Source organism: Otolemur garnettii, unplaced genomic scaffold (assembly GCF_000181295.1).
Source record: "Otolemur garnettii isolate 467f Iridium unplaced genomic scaffold, OtoGar3 scaffold00040, whole genome shotgun sequence".
Taxonomy (NCBI): Eukaryota; Metazoa; Chordata; class Mammalia; order Primates; family Galagidae; genus Otolemur; species Otolemur garnettii.
The window spans coordinates 7,710,838-7,727,859 of NW_003852435.1; the positions used below are offsets into that span (position 1 = coordinate 7,710,838).

General features: G+C 40.5%; 1 pseudogene; it reads right to left on the reverse strand.

Moving 5' to 3' along the window:
* Positions 1-827: 827 nt before the first annotated feature.
* On the reverse strand, positions 828-1,213 carry LOC100960059 (annotated as a pseudogene).
* Between the last annotated feature and the right edge of the window lie 15,809 nt (positions 1,214-17,022).

The window sequence follows — 17,022 nt, forward strand, 5'->3', positions numbered from 1 at the left end:
GAGCAGAGTTCTCATCTGCTCAGCCCCTTCAGTTGAGAACAAAAGAATAAAAGCCAAAACCTTGACCGTGCCCTGTGTGACATGGCTCCCATTTCTTCTTTGACTTCACCTGCTCTCCCTTTTGCTCATTCCATTTCTGTGACTTTGATGTTTCTGCTGTTCCCCCTCCTGGAGCATTTTTATTCCAGATATCCTCATGGTTTATTCCATTATCTCCTTTAGGTCTTTGCTCAAAAGTCAACTTAGCAATAAAAGCTTTCTTTGTCACCCTATTTACAACTGTACACTATACCCCTTGCATTCTCTATCTTCCTTTGCTGCTCGTTTTTCTTTGTAGTAGATATTACTATCTATGTGTATACATATATGCACACACATACATACATATAGACAGACTGTTAGTAGATAGTAATGCTGTGATAGATAGTCATACTATATGTATGCCTGTATTACTATATAAAATCAATGCTTTCATGTGTATGCATGCACATACATGCACATAACATATATACACATACATATGTGTACACACATACATGCATATACACACGTATACATATATATGTATATACGTGTGTGTGTGCTTATTGTCTTTCTCCACCAGAATGCCAATTGTGTGAAGGCAGATGTTTTTGGATATCCTGTTTACTATTGAATACTGGCACCTGGAACAATACCTGACACAGAGTAGAAGGTCAGTAAATCATTGTTAAATGAATGACTGACTGAATGAATAAATTAATCAGTGACATAGCTTAGCTCATTTCTTTCTTTTTTTTTTTCTTTTTGAGTTTATAATTTTATTTGATGTATCTGACAATCACCAGTTAGTTCTCATCCACGTTGACTGTCTGTAGATTTTTGAAAGTGGTAACAGGTACATAGGTAACCAAAGTATCGAGCTTGTTTGGTGAATCTTCATCTTCATTGCGTTTTCTAGATACCCGCACACTGACATGGTATGGGACATTCCTTATGCCTTTGGCCACAGAGCTTTGTTAAGCCTGGTATCCATGTGCACATCTGGAGTTCCCATCTCTTTCATGGCAAATTTCTGGATCTCTTTGAGTGCTCGAGGGGCACACTTCTTGAAGCCCACTCCATGGATGTGCTTGCGAATATTGATAGTGTATTCTTGAGTCACCACCTTGTTGATGGCAGACCGGCCCTTCTTCTTCTCGCCACCCTTCTTTGCGGAGGCCATTCTGCAGGGCCCAAGTTGGAAAGCAGCTCGTTTATTTCTTGCAGTACATCTTAAATGAGACCATACCAAGTCTCTACATTATGAAATTGCTAACATTCCATTTTGATCTATGCAAATGGCCATGTCATCCAGTTCAACTTTATTACGTTTGCATTTCCCTTTCTGTTTCTTACCTTTTGCTTCTTCTGTCTGCTCCCATATCCGTTTACCTCTGGTTTGTATTCCACATGCTCAACCAACACTTCTCAGTACTACTGTCAAGGTAAGGACTGATGCTGCCAGTGTGTTTCATGGCCCTCTCTTCCAGTGCCTTACTCATAGCCCATCTGAGCTCACTCCTACATCAGCCATGCTTGGTAACTAAGCAATAGAAACACTGTGGGTGTCAGATACATATTGAGACTAGGACACTTGCCTCTCCTATTATTCTTCCTTGGGTATTTCTGGAGGCTCAGGACTGAACTGGCCAAAGTGTGTAGCCAGCTAACTAGCATGGTGCTGATGTTTCCCACTATATACCTTTGATGAATTGGTTGTGTACAACAGGTGACCCAAGTAGCTGAAGTACAGTAACTTAAAATGGAATAATCACAAACAGGTGATTAGCCAAATAAAAAATTAAAGATGGAGTTAGACAATGTCTAACAAGAGGGTTTTGTTTTAGTCTGGTGGGAAATTAAAGAATGAGCCTTGGAGAAGGACTTGGCCGTGGGTCGGGGGTCGTGGGCCGTGGGTCGGGGTGGGGCCAGAGAACTGGGCAATGGGGATTATCTGGGAGCATAATCAGTCTGCATTACCCTGTTCAGAGGAAAACGTGCTTTGGTCAGTCTCCAATGGGGCCAGGGCTCATTTTTATCTGGCTGGCAGGAGTGGAGATGGGGTGCAGGGACCCAAATGGAGAAGAGAGAAGGGCTGCCAAATTGGTCTCTCCTGACCCTGAAGATGATGCTGGTCCCTAGGAGCCTGCTGCAGGTATGGGACATAAACTGTGTGGTCAGGCCTTCTCAGACTGGGCCCACCCCCCTCATAAACCAAGGACTTTCAGAACTTTGTTCCCTACAGAGGGCAGATACTCAAAAGCTTTAATATTAATACATCATGCCTGTGTAATACCGCACCTGCACAGCCTGGGCCCACACCCACAACTCGGTTACTGCCACCTCAAAGCAATGAGTAAGGTGAACATCTCCCGGAACAAGGACAGAAAGGGAATTTGTCCTCTGCTGACAATGCAGTTGATCTTTTTCTGACTAATTGGTCACTGGAGATAAATTGGGATATTTTATATGCAAGAAGATCTTTATATTTTATTTTGGTTGATTTTTAAAAACTTCTTATATAAAACCCATAAATTGCCAAAGAGTTCCTATGTATCCTCCACCCAGCTTTCTCCAAGTGAGAGCATTTTGTGTAACCACAATACATGATGAAGATCAGGAAACTGGCACTGATATCCTACTGTTAACTAACAGTTCTTATTTTATAATGTCAAAGGCATAACTCCCATCTTTGAGTGCAGTGGTTTTTGCCAAGGTAACTCAGAGCAGCAGACTCTTTTCTGTATTTCCCCTTCTCTCTGACTGACGAACTGTGATGATTAAGAACTGGATGGTTGGATCAAATGGAAGGGTTCTACCCAGAAGGAAAAAAGTCATTTTACCAGAAAGATATTTCCTCTAGAATGTTTATCACAGCTCAGTTCACAACCACCAAAATGGTGGAGTCAACCCAGGTGCCTATCAACACATGAATGGATGAATAAACTGTGCTATACGTATACCATGAAATACTATTCAGCTGTAGAAAGATGATGGCTTTATCTTTTATATTAACCTGGATGGAGTTGAAGAACATTCTACTTAAAAAAGTATCACAAGAATGGAAAAGCAAGTATCTAATGTAGTCAATACTAATATGAAACCAATAGAAAAACAACTACGCACCCACATGAAAGAGAAACACAATTAAATTCAAGTGGGGGAAGGAAGGAAGAGGGGAGAAGGGACGAGGGAGGAAGATTGGTAAGCTCTCACCTAATGGGCACAATGTCAAGGGTATACAGAACACCCCCGGGTGATGGACTCAACTACAATTTGGACTTTGCCTGACAGACATAAACAAGGTAACCTAATTGTTTGTACCCTGGTATTAACATGGAATAAAAATAAAAGTAATTGGATGGTTGGATAGTCAGTTAACAAGTATGTTTAAATCGGATCGTAGCATCCAGTTTTGCCTTTCCTTGGATGCTAACATTTGGTTGGGTCCTGAGTCAACACACGCTACCAAGACTTTAGATTCCCAGGGCTCAGACACAGGGAGGACCAGTCACAGCACAGCCAACTGTTGGTAAGAAGACAGGCTGTGCTCTAGCTCATTACACTTCCATCTCTTGGCATCAGTCCCAGCTACTTTTAGCGTATCATGCAGGTTTGTCATTTCCTTTCTCTTACCATCCATCCTGGCTTTGATTATTGCCCTCCACACGGCCCAGAAATGTGATTTTCCATGTGGATTGGTTATAAATGGAGGTGAGTGATGAAATTATGCTTTCAGGATGGGTCAAGTTCCAGTGACATATATTCTGGTACTTTCTTCACCTGTGTATAGTATTTAAGTTTGGTAGTTTCCAGCCTTTGGATATTCCAAAATCCTTCCTGCACAGACTGTTTTAAATAACTCTTCCAGGATATTGTGAAGATTGATCAAAGACACAAAGGAGCTCCCCAGTAGAGGTGGCGGCAAACTTCTTTTGTGGTTGTAACATCTTGTTTGCCTAGAGCTTAAACATAAACTGACACGATCATCTTGGCTCCACCTAAAGAGCTTAGCCAAAAGTTATCACTAGGGCTGCGGTATTCTGGCTCCCATTTCACTGTGGTTTGACACCTTTGTGTTATTTGGACCAAGCCTTGGGCCAGCTTTCCATGTCCACATTTAATCACTGATGTTTGAGGAGTGAAAAGCAGCTTATTATTGTTAATTAGACAGGTAAGTTTTGTCGGCACGACGCTCAGAACTTTTTTTATCTGACAGATTTTTTTTTTTAATCTGACAAAGTTGTTTCCTGACAAGCTGAAGGAGCAGTGCAAATTGACTTCATGCTCAAACAGAGCTTCCTTTGGAACTCTGTAGTAATTAGAAATTACAGGCGTTTTCCTCGGGATGTTATCTTCAGAGACTAAGATATTCAGTGGGAACCAAGGTTTCATAATGATGTGATTGCTAAGAGACAGCTTTGTACAAATACGGAGCTCTGAAAACGACTTTTCTTATCAATCTGAGGAGAGCCAATTTTTGCAAGCATGGGAAAGCAGGGAGAATTGGAAACTGATGCATTGGTTTTCCAGCCAGAGCAGAGCTATTGTGTATCTCTGGCAGTTTAGGGGAGAATATTTCTAAGGGAAAGTGTCAAAGCTACATGGAAGATTAAAGGATAGTCTGATGGTCACGTACAAAAATTAGGATTGTCGATTACAATCTTTTACATTCAGAAAAGTTATTAAAAAGAAGTTTAACATTTCTTAGCATTAATCCCAAGTCCAGAATCCGTGACAATAATGAATGTTTCATTTAGTTTTGCTTTTAATTTTTGCTCCCCCCTACATGCCCCTACCTCTCCTGCTCTCAGCAATGTGGCCTTCCAACTAATTAAGAAAACTGAGGCTGTTGAACATGACCTTTCTTAAATTCTGTCTACCTAGAAACCATTTGCATTCATGCCTGTGTTCAGCTCTCTCTCCTCACCCTGTCTCAGAGACTGTGTGCCCTTCACCTGTTTAAGGCCAAATCCTCTACCTGTCCCTTGAGCCAGTTACTTTCTGCCTCTTTCAGGACCTTGTTCCATCTTCCCACCCCTTTCCTGGGCTTCAGAATCTATGCAGGAATGTCTATGCTACACTCTGAGAGACATTTTTTCCTTCCCTTTTGGGTAGTGTTTTCCAAGATAATGTTCTACACTAGATTGATATTTAAATTTCCTGTCTTAGGGCCAAAGGTACATTGGAAAGGGATAACATGCATGCAAATATCCACATTACTTTGATAACTTCCTTATGAAACATTTTTATAAAATGCAAAAACTTAGTACCTATGGAAAAACAATTAGAAACAATCTTGTCTACATTTTAAAAGCATAACTCACATCCCCTTTTAATTCCGGAGGTAGTTTTATCTTATTTAAACACCTGGTTCTTATAATAAGGACACATATATTCTTATATGCTGGTATTTTGATAATTCACACTAATTACGATGAACTAATTTGTGTTTGAAGTATTTTAAAATGTGCACATGTCCTCTTTTCTGACAAAATATGGTTATTAATGAAATAGAACATTTAATTTTAGAAAACCTGCGAGAAGAAAGTGAGCTTGTCATTTTCTTGTATGTTCAATTTATACCAAATAAGCTTTATATTGTTTTTGACCAGAACCCTTTTCCCCCAATTTTCCCTGTTTATTTGATTGAAGCTTATGGACAACATGATCATTAATGACAAATGATAATAACCGTGACAACAAAATTAAAACTAATATAGCATGTCCCAAATTGCAGAGTGCATCTCAACATTATCTCCTATTGTCCTTTAGCCTGGTATATAGTGCTTGTGTCATTAGCTGTTTTCCACAGATAAGAAAATTGAGATATAAGAATATTAAATGACACAGCTAGGAAGAGACAAAGTTATATATAAAACTGTAACACCTGACATTTGAAACAGTAATTAAAGACAAAACACTTAACTTGACACTTATGTATTTATAGGTAAGTATAAACAAATATTTTGAGGGAGATGTGAGGGATAGAACTGTTTCTGGTATAACTAACATGATTAAATATACTCAATTTTCACATTTGTATATAAATGCAGGTATAGGATAAAAAATATTTTCTTGTATCATTTTCATTAGCTATTTTCTTTCCAATGTTTTACTTTGTGCTATTGATTTAGTATTTCCCCAAATACAGAGCATTGAGAAAGCTCCAAGTTTATCTGCGTTAGGGTCTGGTTTTTTTTTTCCCCCCAACAGCAAAAGGTTACCTGTTTTCACTTCTGTTAACTATATCTCCTTGAAACTTCTAGAAAGGAAAGTAGCCCCAGTGTATCCCTGGTGGCTAGGGACTAATTTTCTATTTTACAGTTTAGATGAGACTGTGGTTTTCCAAAATTGTTTCTTCTGAGAATTATATTCCTAACTGCAGCAGTTTCATCTCTATACATTTGAACGTGAAGGGTAAAAATTCATTTATGCTTTTGATAATGCCATTGCGTTCTGCAAATCATTCCTAGGTTTTCTGTAACCCGCCCTTGCTGCCTCCTTCGGTGAGCTGGTATTCCATCATCTTACATTTTCATAATATTTGCGAGCAGACCCTTCATTTAATTCTCAGCTTCAGCATGCTTTCTCGTTGTGTAATGTCTTTGAAGTTCAGGCTGTAAACTTTGTCATCCTCTCTCTCTATTCTGTATCTCGGGCCTCTGATACTCGTTATTCTTATCTCTGATTACTTCCCCGAGGTCCTATTCTTCGCAGTCACCCCTTTCCACTCCAGGGGCACCTACTGTTAGATCATTCACAGAACCCTGGGAAGGCGAGTAATTGCTTCCTGAACACTTTCTATTTCTTTTTCTATTTGCTCTCTTATCCCTCTGTATTGTACTCAACATAGTTTCCATTTTTTCAAATTGCTTTTTGCCTTTTTTCAGATTAACTTACCCTAATCATTAAAATTATTTTAAATAACTAGATCGTACCATCTCTGTAACTTGGACCCAACACGTGGACTTTTATAGTCCTCTTTTAATATTTAGCAGTTGTTCCACATCCCTTCTTCTGATAATAGTTCTTTGTTTTGTATGCTAGGAATATTTAAACCTTACATAGAATTTTTTTGACAATAGGTCATGGATAGACTGCAAGTTTCTTTTGTATTACTTTCTGAACATGGGGGTATATGAAGCAAAACTAGAAACAAAATTGAGAAATGTATTTAAACTTTTTGAATTGCACCATACATTTGATAATAATTATGGGATTTCATAAACGAATCATCTATTATCAACCAAAAAATAGGCTGGGTGCAGTGGCTCACACCTGTAATCCTAGCATTCTGGGAGGCCAAGGCAGTTGGATTCCTTGAGCTCAGGAATTGGAGGCCAGACTGAACAAGAGTGAGACCCTGTCTCTACTAAAAATAGAAAAAACTAGCCAGGCTTAGCTTGTGGCAGGTGCCTGTAGTTCATCTACTTGGGAGGCTGAGGCAGGGGGATCCCTTAAACCCAGGAGTCTGAGGTTGCTGTGAGCCAAGATGGCACCGTGGGATTTTAGCTTGAGCAATAGAGTGAGACTCTGCCTCAAAAAACCAAAAATGTATTAGGAACTTTACTAGGTAATTGGGTCAATAACACAAATTTGAAAAACATTTCTACTATTTCTATTTCATTCATTTAAAAAGAGCTCCTAAGTTCGCCTTTGGGAGGGTTTGCTTTTGTTGGATTTGGTCTTTCTGTGGAAATCTGTTATTCTTTTGCTTGTTCTTGGGCTCACCTTTCTTCCCTGTTTTCTGATCTTATCCCAAGTCCTGACTGTCCAATGCTTCCCGCACATATTTTTCTGGAACATATTACAACGTAGAGTGGCCTTGAGTCTTCATTCCTTTTTTTTTTTTTTTGAGGGTTATCTTTTCTCTTTAGGTGAACTTCACAAAACATGACATTAACCATTTTAAAATGAACAAGCATTAACATTTAATGCCTTCCCCATGTTGTGAAACCACCACTTCCCTCTAGTTCTACAACCTTTTCATCACCCGTCCCCATTAAGTAGTTGGGGACGGGTGATGAAAAGTAGTTCCCATTAAGTAGTTCCCATTACCAGCCCTGGGCCACCACTGGTCTGTGTCAGTCGTCACAGGTTTACCTAGTCTTTATATTTTACATCAATAGGTGACCTTTTGTGTCTAACTTTTTCCACTTAGCATAATGTTTTCGAGGATTATCCATATTGTAATGTGTATCAGTATTCCATTCTGTTTGGTGCTGAATCATTTTCGATTATATTTATATACTACAATTTGTCTTTTCATCCATTAATGGACATCTGCACTGTCCACCTTTTGGCCCTTATGACTAATGCTGCTGTTAAGACACATGTACATGTATTTGTTTATCTATTTTTAATTATCTTGGAGTATACATCTAGGAGCGGAATTGTTGAGTGACATGTAATTTTATGTTTAATTTTTTGAGGAACTGCCAAGCTGTTTTTCTCAATTTTTAAGATTCCGTTAAACACAAAAACTAAAGTTCTAGGTCACCTATTCCTGAAAGACAGTATTTCTTGAAAATCAGTCAGATTTTTTAACCAAAATCATTAATTACCTAATAAATTACAGTTGACCCTTGAATAGCTCAGAGGCCTAAGGGTGCCGACCCCTCCACATACACTAGAAATTCTTCAAATAACATCTGATTGCCAGAAACTTAACTACTAATATGCTACTGTGAACTCAAAGCCTTACTGATGACATAACTGTCGATTAACACGTATTTGTATGTTAACATGGATTATATGCTTACTTCTTATGATCAAGTGAGCTAGAGGAAAGAAAATGTTATAAGAAAATCATAAGAGAAGTGTATTTGCTATTCATGTAAGTGGAAGTGGATCATCAGGAAGGTTTTCATCCTCATCATCTTCATGTTGAGGGGGCTGAGGAGGAGGAGGGAGAGGAAGGTTGGTCTTGCTGTCTCCGAGGTGGCAGGGGCAGAAGGCAATCCACACATAAGTGGACCTGTGCGGTTTTAACCTGGTTGCTCAGTGTTCAGCTGTATCTCTGTTACTTTGAATAATGCGAACTTTCAGAAAAGCATCTTTACCTTAAGTCATTGAATGCAGTTACACAGTAGAAACTAGAAGTTTCTCTGATACATTAGGGGTTGGAGTAGGGAGTAACTGATGACCGTGGTCATTGAGAGAGAAGGCAACACATCTCCCTGCATCATCCCAGAACTCACTGTCTGGGACATAGGGTGATACTACAGTCTCCTTAGAGGACTCTAATGAAGTTGTTAGTTTAAAGTAACTTTCATTTTTATTTCGCATAGTTTCTTATTTACTTATTTTTAATGTAACTAACTTTGAAAGCAGCATGGAAAGAATGCAAGTAGGAAAAAAAAAAGGGAAATGGAAGGAGAGGGAAAAAACCTAACGTGACATTAAGAAAAACATTTTTTAAAAAGAGCTTCCATTGTCATTTGGTTTCAGAACCACAATTAAGCCTGTTGATTATTCATATTCAGGACCATTTTCAATCCTATACTTCTTTGTTTTTCAAGTCTCTCTTTTTTTTCACAATTAATACATATGTCTTTGCTGTGAAAGTTGCCTTCTTTGTAGGAACTTTAAATATCCAAATAAAAGACTCATTTTGAAGAAAAAAACTATCTCTTCTGTTTATGTGTCCATCTGGGTATTTAAAATTATTAAATAGATAAACCACAGGTAGACCTTTATATTTGAGTATTCTACTGTTGCTGCTTTGTTTCAGGGAAGATGTTGATGAAATAAATATCATTCTAGGTGAGAATATTTATTTTCATCTAATTCCTTGCAAGTTTCTGTAATGTTTTAAGGAAAATTAAATAGCCATAGAGAATTGAAATGCAAGGATGAAATTACGTATTATCATGGCCATGCTATGTTCAGTTTTCTTTTATTAAAAATGAATACATCAGTGCAGATTTATTTGACAATGCTTTATGCCTTCAGAGTCTAAGCTTTAAAGGTTCGTTCTGTACAGTAATACTTCAGCAAGATACATCTCCCTCGTCTGCGGGATCTCATTTATAAGCTAGGCTCACCTTCTGCTTCCTGCAGTAATAAACGTTTTTGCCTGCAAGATTTTAGATGAGATATTGTGTTCCTCCTCTTATCCCCTTTTCAACCTATTGCCCTGTAGAAAGTGTGTTTCTTTTTCATGGCCTTTGAAGGAAAAACAACTCACTTGACTCATTTTTCCAAAGCAGCTCTTTTAATGTGTTTGGAATTGCTTTCTGAATACTGTTTCTCATGTCAGAATACTATTGAGGTGTTCTGTTACATGTGAGATAGAAAGTAGGAAATATCACTTAGATGACTTCTTACCCGATTAGAAAATACAGCTTCCATTCAATTAAAAATGTTTTTCTCAGATTTCTATGACTTTGAGGCTTTTGATATTTAAACAACTTTTGTAACAACTGAGAAAAATCAATTTAAATATGCATAGAAAGCCATGTAAAACCTCCACCACTCCATCACCTTAAAACCCAGGTTTACAGAGTGATTTTTAAAATAGAAGATGATAGCTATATGCACTCAGAGTACGCTCACTTGTGTGTGCAGAACAGAAAGTCTTTCTTTTTTATTGCACAGATTCTCTTTCTAAGTACAGAAACAGACTTATTTTGCAGCCATTGTGGGTTTAGAAGGCACAGAAAGTCCTATCAGGACATTGAGCAGGGCTGGTCCATTCCAGATTCAGACTAGCTTGTTTATTTTCCAGCTATGTTTCTGGCCAGGCCATCTTTTCTTTAGCTCTTGTTCATGTCTCTTCCCCAAGGAAGGGGCCTTCTGAGGTAGCGCTGGCTCAGAGGTTTGTAGAATGTCTGCAGCACATACACAGAATGGTCAAGCAAATATGCTCTCATTACAGTGATATTGTCAGGGAGAGGCGTGCTGATTAGCTAAGAACGTGAGCACTGGGCCAAGGAAGCGCAGTCACACGCAAATTGTGCCCTAGCATGGGCAGTCAACACCATGAGTCTCTGTTCCCTCATCTGTGAAATGGGGACAATATAATCTGCTGATTAAAAGAGTCAAGTGGGTAACTAATGAATGATAGTTATTACTATTACCTTATTTCAAATGTATCTTAAAAACAAAGAAACTACCATTTAAAATGAAATTTAGTTTTACAGAACACATTGCATTGAAAGGTCTTTGGGGAGTTAAAATTCTCAAATTCATCATTTTCCAACATTATCAAACTGAACTTTAGATATACCAAAATCCTCCTGGAGGGCAACTGTTAGGCATCCCAATTTGACTTGTGGAGCAGGAAGCTAAGGGAAACATATTTTTATTTTCCCCTCAATTAATCTGTCTGTGTCTCATTCCTCCTTCTCCAGATCTATCAGCTCTATGGTATCTGGAGGCCTTAAAACGATTTCAATTTTATTTTTCCCGGGATGATAAATATTTTGGCATGACTGATTCTCAAATGTGAAAAGACTAGAAATAGAGGAATAAAATCAGCCTTTCCAAGATTTAACTGGAGGAAATATTCTTAGCTCTATTTCTCCTGGTTATGTTGGGTTTAACTGTACAATTTAATTACACCGTAATAAAAAAAGCACATTGTGAAAGCAACCATGCCAAGGACCACTTACAGAGAGAACACGCTAATGTGTTCATTTATTTTGCTATATAAGGGAACTTTAGAATGATTTTCTACAACATAGAGGATAAACTCTGTGGAAGTCAATAGTAAAAACTATAGTGTGCCTACTACGCGCTAGGCGTTGGGTTCGGTGCTGTGGATGTTCCAAACACACACTAGTCCCTGCCTTCTCAGAGCTGATAACCATGGGGGAGAAATCAGACATTTTCACAAATATCAAAACTATAAAGCATGTGGGAAGTGCAACAAAGGTTAAAAAAAAAGTATTTATGGGAACAACAAATAGTGGAAGTGAAGACTTCTTGCTGAGACCGTGAGGAAGGCCTTGCAGAATGCTGGCATTTAAATGAGAGAGGATTTCAACAGGAGGGACAGACAAAAAAAAAACAGTGAACCAAGGCAGGAAAGGGTGGCAAGTGGTCCAGTGCGGCTGAGTGTCCAGGAGCAGTGAGAGATGAGACAAACACTGATCCCAGGGTGGGTCGCCCTGGGAAGAGACTGCACATATTGAAGAGATACGGAGAGATCTGGAAGGAAGAGTAAGGAAGAGGGAAAGGTCTCAGAGGATGCAAAGAACTTGAGGAGAGGCCATGACACCAGAAAGGGAATAGCAGAGAGGGAGGGCAGAGGAAGTAAGAGAATACAAGGACGAGGGTAAACTCTGTCACTCTCCTCCTAACAGTGGAAATGTTTCTAGGCTGAAGCAGAGGGAAAGAGGAGGTGTGAGGAAGGCTGAACAAGGAAGAAATATCTTCTGGCATCTAGCTTAAATAGGACTTTGTCAAGGAGATCTTTGATTCTATACTGTTTGTCTCAATTAAGTTGAATCCTCCCAGTTATTGTTGGGTCCGAAAAAGCCTCCCGAAGTAGCCCCAATCGACAAACTCGAGACACACTCCGATGTAAGAGGCATAAGGTGAGATTTATTACAGACCCGGGAGGCCTGGGGGAGCCCTGGGGGCCCAGGCCTGGACTCTCCTGGCATGCAAGCCGAGGACGAGCCCCGAACTCGGGGTGGAGGAAGTTTTTATGGGGTACAGGAAGCAAAAAGGGTAGGGTCCGGGTACGGGTACACTCCTGATTGGAGGTTGATGATTTCACTAGTAAAGGAGGATTTGGATTGGTACAGGTGAAGGGTAGAGGATTTCTTAACCGGGGCTAGAGGTGGTGTAGCCTAATTAGGAAGGAGAATACCTGAATTTCAAGGAAGTACATACCTATTGCCTATTATGGGAGTTGTTCAAGGGAACTGATACTTATTGCCTATTATGGCAGCTGTCTGTCTTAGGTGACTCAATTCAACGGCTTAATGGCTGTGCAACCAGGAGTGGGGGAGGCAGCAGGGAGTGGCCCTGCGGTTTAACAGAGCAGACAAGAAAATGGCGCTGGTCTGGCCATTACATTATCTGCTCTGAGTTAGTCAGGACCCAACAGGAAAAGGGCAATGCTAATGGGTTTAACAAGGAGATGATTCAAAAAGGTGTGTGCAGGGTGAACGGAAACCGGTTGGAATATGAGAAATGTCAGTTGGCCTGTAGGAGCTGTGATCACCCACCCTTAGGTTTGAGAGGCAAAGGGAGGAAGTGGTTCCCAAGACCTCCATGTGACTACTGTCACACCAGGGTCAGGCCAGGAGGGAGACAGAACAGTAATTTCCCTTGCTTCCCACATGGAGTTCAGCATGCAGGAGAACTCACTGATGTGGCCTAAGGAGGCCAGCCTCCCAGAGCAGAGAAGGGAGAGATCCCCTACCAAGGGACCCATGGAAAGTGTCCATCCCACCGCCTCTCAGTTTGTTATTTGTAGCACTGGTCACAATCTTAACTAAAAAATGGATGGTATAACGAGTCATTTAGCTCATGGAAGCTCCCTGAGAGGCGACACCCTTTGGGTCTTTTTCTCTGCCAGAGTTTTGGCATCTAGCACAAGGCCTTACATTTAGAAGATCCAAGAAATATTTTTTGAATGATAAACTAATGAGTGAATTAATAGAAACAAAATCAACTTTATCTTCCTAATATTTATTGTAGGTATTTTGAAAGAAAAATAAAGAGAACTCAAATGAGATACACTTTACAATTAGCTTTGGATTCATTGTAGGCTATACCTAAAAGAAAATTGCTAAGCTGAAAGTTTCTACTACTAGTTAGGGCCATATCCCCCCTCTGCCCCCCACTGGAGTTAGGCCCTTAGGATAGATCCTATATAATTAGCAATAGAAGGTCCTGAATATCTGTCACCATTCCACAAGTAATTATAGCAGCTGGCATGATAGGAGAAATTACACTCACAGAGCATTTTCACGTCTCTCAATCTTTACAGACTGCACAAATTGCTTGCTTATTTTATTTGTTTTGTGGTTATCAAATACAGGTCAATAAATCTGTACCGACTAAAAAAGTTAGCTTCAATCAGTAATGAGATTCTTTATCAATTACATGTGGGGAGAAGGTTCTACCATATGGCGGCTGCAGGGGAGAGACACAGGTAGCAGGGAAAGTCATTCATCTATTTACAAGTATTTTTCTGCTACTCACTTTGCGAGGTTCCTGGGATATATCATGATACAATAGGCATATTCCCTGCTCTAAAAGAATTTGCAGCATAATAAGAGAGGCAGACAAGGAAACATGGTGGATAGGATTGCAGAGGGAACGTGATGGAGGAAGAGTAGACTGCCCTGTGGCTTTGGGAAGGGCAATAGATTCAGACTTTGGGTGGGGAGAGAGAATTGGTCATTTGGAGAAAGTGACATCTGGGCTGGGCCCTGAGGGAAGAGTAGGAGGAAGGACGATTTGCAGTGTTTTGTATGGAAAATGGGGTGCCGTTAAAGCAAGTGCTAAGCGATCCAATTTGCATTTAAACAGGCTACTCTTCCTGGCTGCTTTGTGCAAAATGGATTGAAGAGGGGACAGGGACAGAAGCTAAAGCTATTTACAGAATATTACAGTTGCCCTGGAAGAGTGGTGAGTGCAGATAGCAAGAGAAGTGGGCGGATTCTAGATGTATCTTGAGGACAAAATGACAGGGTTAGCTAATGGATCAGAGTAAGGAGGAGAAAACAAAATGAAGCAAAATGTCCATTAGATTTTTGACTTGAGCCTCTGGGTGAACATTGGTTCTGAATCATGGAGGGCTAGGAGACAGATAATTTTGAGAGATGGGGAATGATTTGATATTGACGTGGAGATAGATAGGTAGTTAGAGATGTGAGTCTGAAGCTCAGAGGAGACAGTGAGGGATAAAGATTACATTTGAGAGTAAAGGGCATATGGGTGGTGCTGAAAGCCCTGGAGTGGATGACAGCACCTGTGGAGGGCAAGAAAATGTCGAGAGAAAATGGGTGAAGAAGGCAGCACTGAAGCCTAATATTTGCATGGAGAGGAAGAAGAAGAGGAGCCACAAAAAGGGAAGTCCTGAAGTGCAGAAGGAAACCCCAGAGAGTGTAAGTATTTCCAGAAAAAAGAAGGTATTAACTGTATCAAAAACTTCAGAAAGGTCAGAATGAGAACAAGAAGTGTCAATGTTATTTGGTGGCCTGGGAGGAGCATTTCAGGGAAATAGCAGGGGCAGAAGCCAGGCTAATGTTATTCGAAGAGAGAATGGAAGTGAAGAAGAGAAAATAGTTAAGCACAGAACCAGTTTGGGAGTCTCATGTAGTGAAAAGCAGAAGAGAAACAAGGGGAACCCTGGAAGGAAGTGTGGAGTAGGTGGTGGGTGTTCCAAATAGGACCCAACAGAGCCTATTTGTTGTGCTGATCAGATGAGCCCCTAGAAAAGGAGAGACAGATGATGCTCATACTAGAGAGAGGAAACCAGCAAAGGAATGAAGTCCTTGAGAAGGAGCGAGGAGACGGCATCCAAGACACAGAGGAGGAAGCCGACAACAGAAAGGGGCAGGAAACCTGAGAAGGAGGTAGATTTTTCTATCTGGCAATAGGAAGATGAGAGAATTTCTCATTCTATTCTATTGAGGAACAGTGAGGAAAGGTCATCAGCCAGAGCCAGGGAGTGAGAAAGTGTGGGAGGAGGGGAGAAGGTGCAGAAGAGTGTTCTCAGCCAATGGGCAAACCAACTCCCTAGCAAGTGGGTCAGGATTGCTGGGCACTGTTGGAGGCTCGTTTGGGAAGTGTGATGATGACTTTGGAATCAACCAATCACTACATAGGTCCAGTCTGTCATTTCCTAGCACAGGTTGGCAATTTTGGCGCAGATGTGTGTTCAAGCAGGTTGGGGTTTTGACAGGTGACTATGATAGAAGAATAAAGGGGAAAGTTTGCTGAGGGTGGTTTCATAGGAGGGCTGGACCGTGCAATCTCACCTGGGAAGCAGAGATGTGAAAACAGACGAGGAATGACGAATAGTAGAAAGTGGTCACTTAAACAAGCCAACCACAGGAAGACAAATATTGCATATTCTCACTCATAGGTGGGAGCTAAGGATAGGGCATTGCATGGAAGTAGAGGGTAGAATGATATGTCACTGGAGGACATAAGACTAATTTATTGTACATGTCCAAATAGCTAGAAGAAAAGATTTGCAATGTTCCCTAGACAGGGTAAAGATTTGAGGTGATGGCTATCCCAATCACCCTGATTTAATTATTGCACATTGTATGCAGGTATCAGAATATCACATGTTCAAAAATGTACCACCCCAAATGTGTACAACTATTATATGTCAATAACAACAAATAAATTACAAGAAAGAAACTGGTCACTTACTTTTTTTTTTTGGCCGGGGCTGGGTTTGAACCCACCACCTCTGGCATATGGGGCCGGTGTCCTACTCCTTTGAGCCACAGGCACAGCCTGAAACTGGTCACTTAAATATAACAAGAGGTGGTCAAAGAATTAGTGCAGTGAGTATAGAGAAACGAGTGAACAGGAAAGAGGAGGCGGCATTTAAAAGGCAGCATACTGAAAGTGCGATTTCAGGGGGTGCTATTACTGTTGATGACAAGGACTAGGCTGTGACCATGTTGTGGGAGTCTGAGGCACGATGGAAGAAAAGCTGACTGGAGTCCCGCAGTCCCAGACCAGAGAGACTGGGATGTTTGACATTCCTGTGATGTGAGGAGTCACAGAGAGTAGTGACAACCGTATAGATAGAGAGAAAGACAGTGGGAAAGCATCTCCATAGGAGAGGAGTTAGGAAGGGGTCACTAGGTGACACTGAAAAGGGGAAGAAAATGTGGCAAAGTAGGTGGCTGGAGACTCAGAGGCCCTGGGGCTTTGAAGGAAGGGAAATGGCTTGGGTGTGGCACTGAGTATCCACACATTGCTTCCTAACGGGAAGTGTGAAAGTTGCCAGGGCGAGGTATCCTCCGGGAATATCTGAGCTTGCTGATGTTGGATCAAGCATTCTATAAA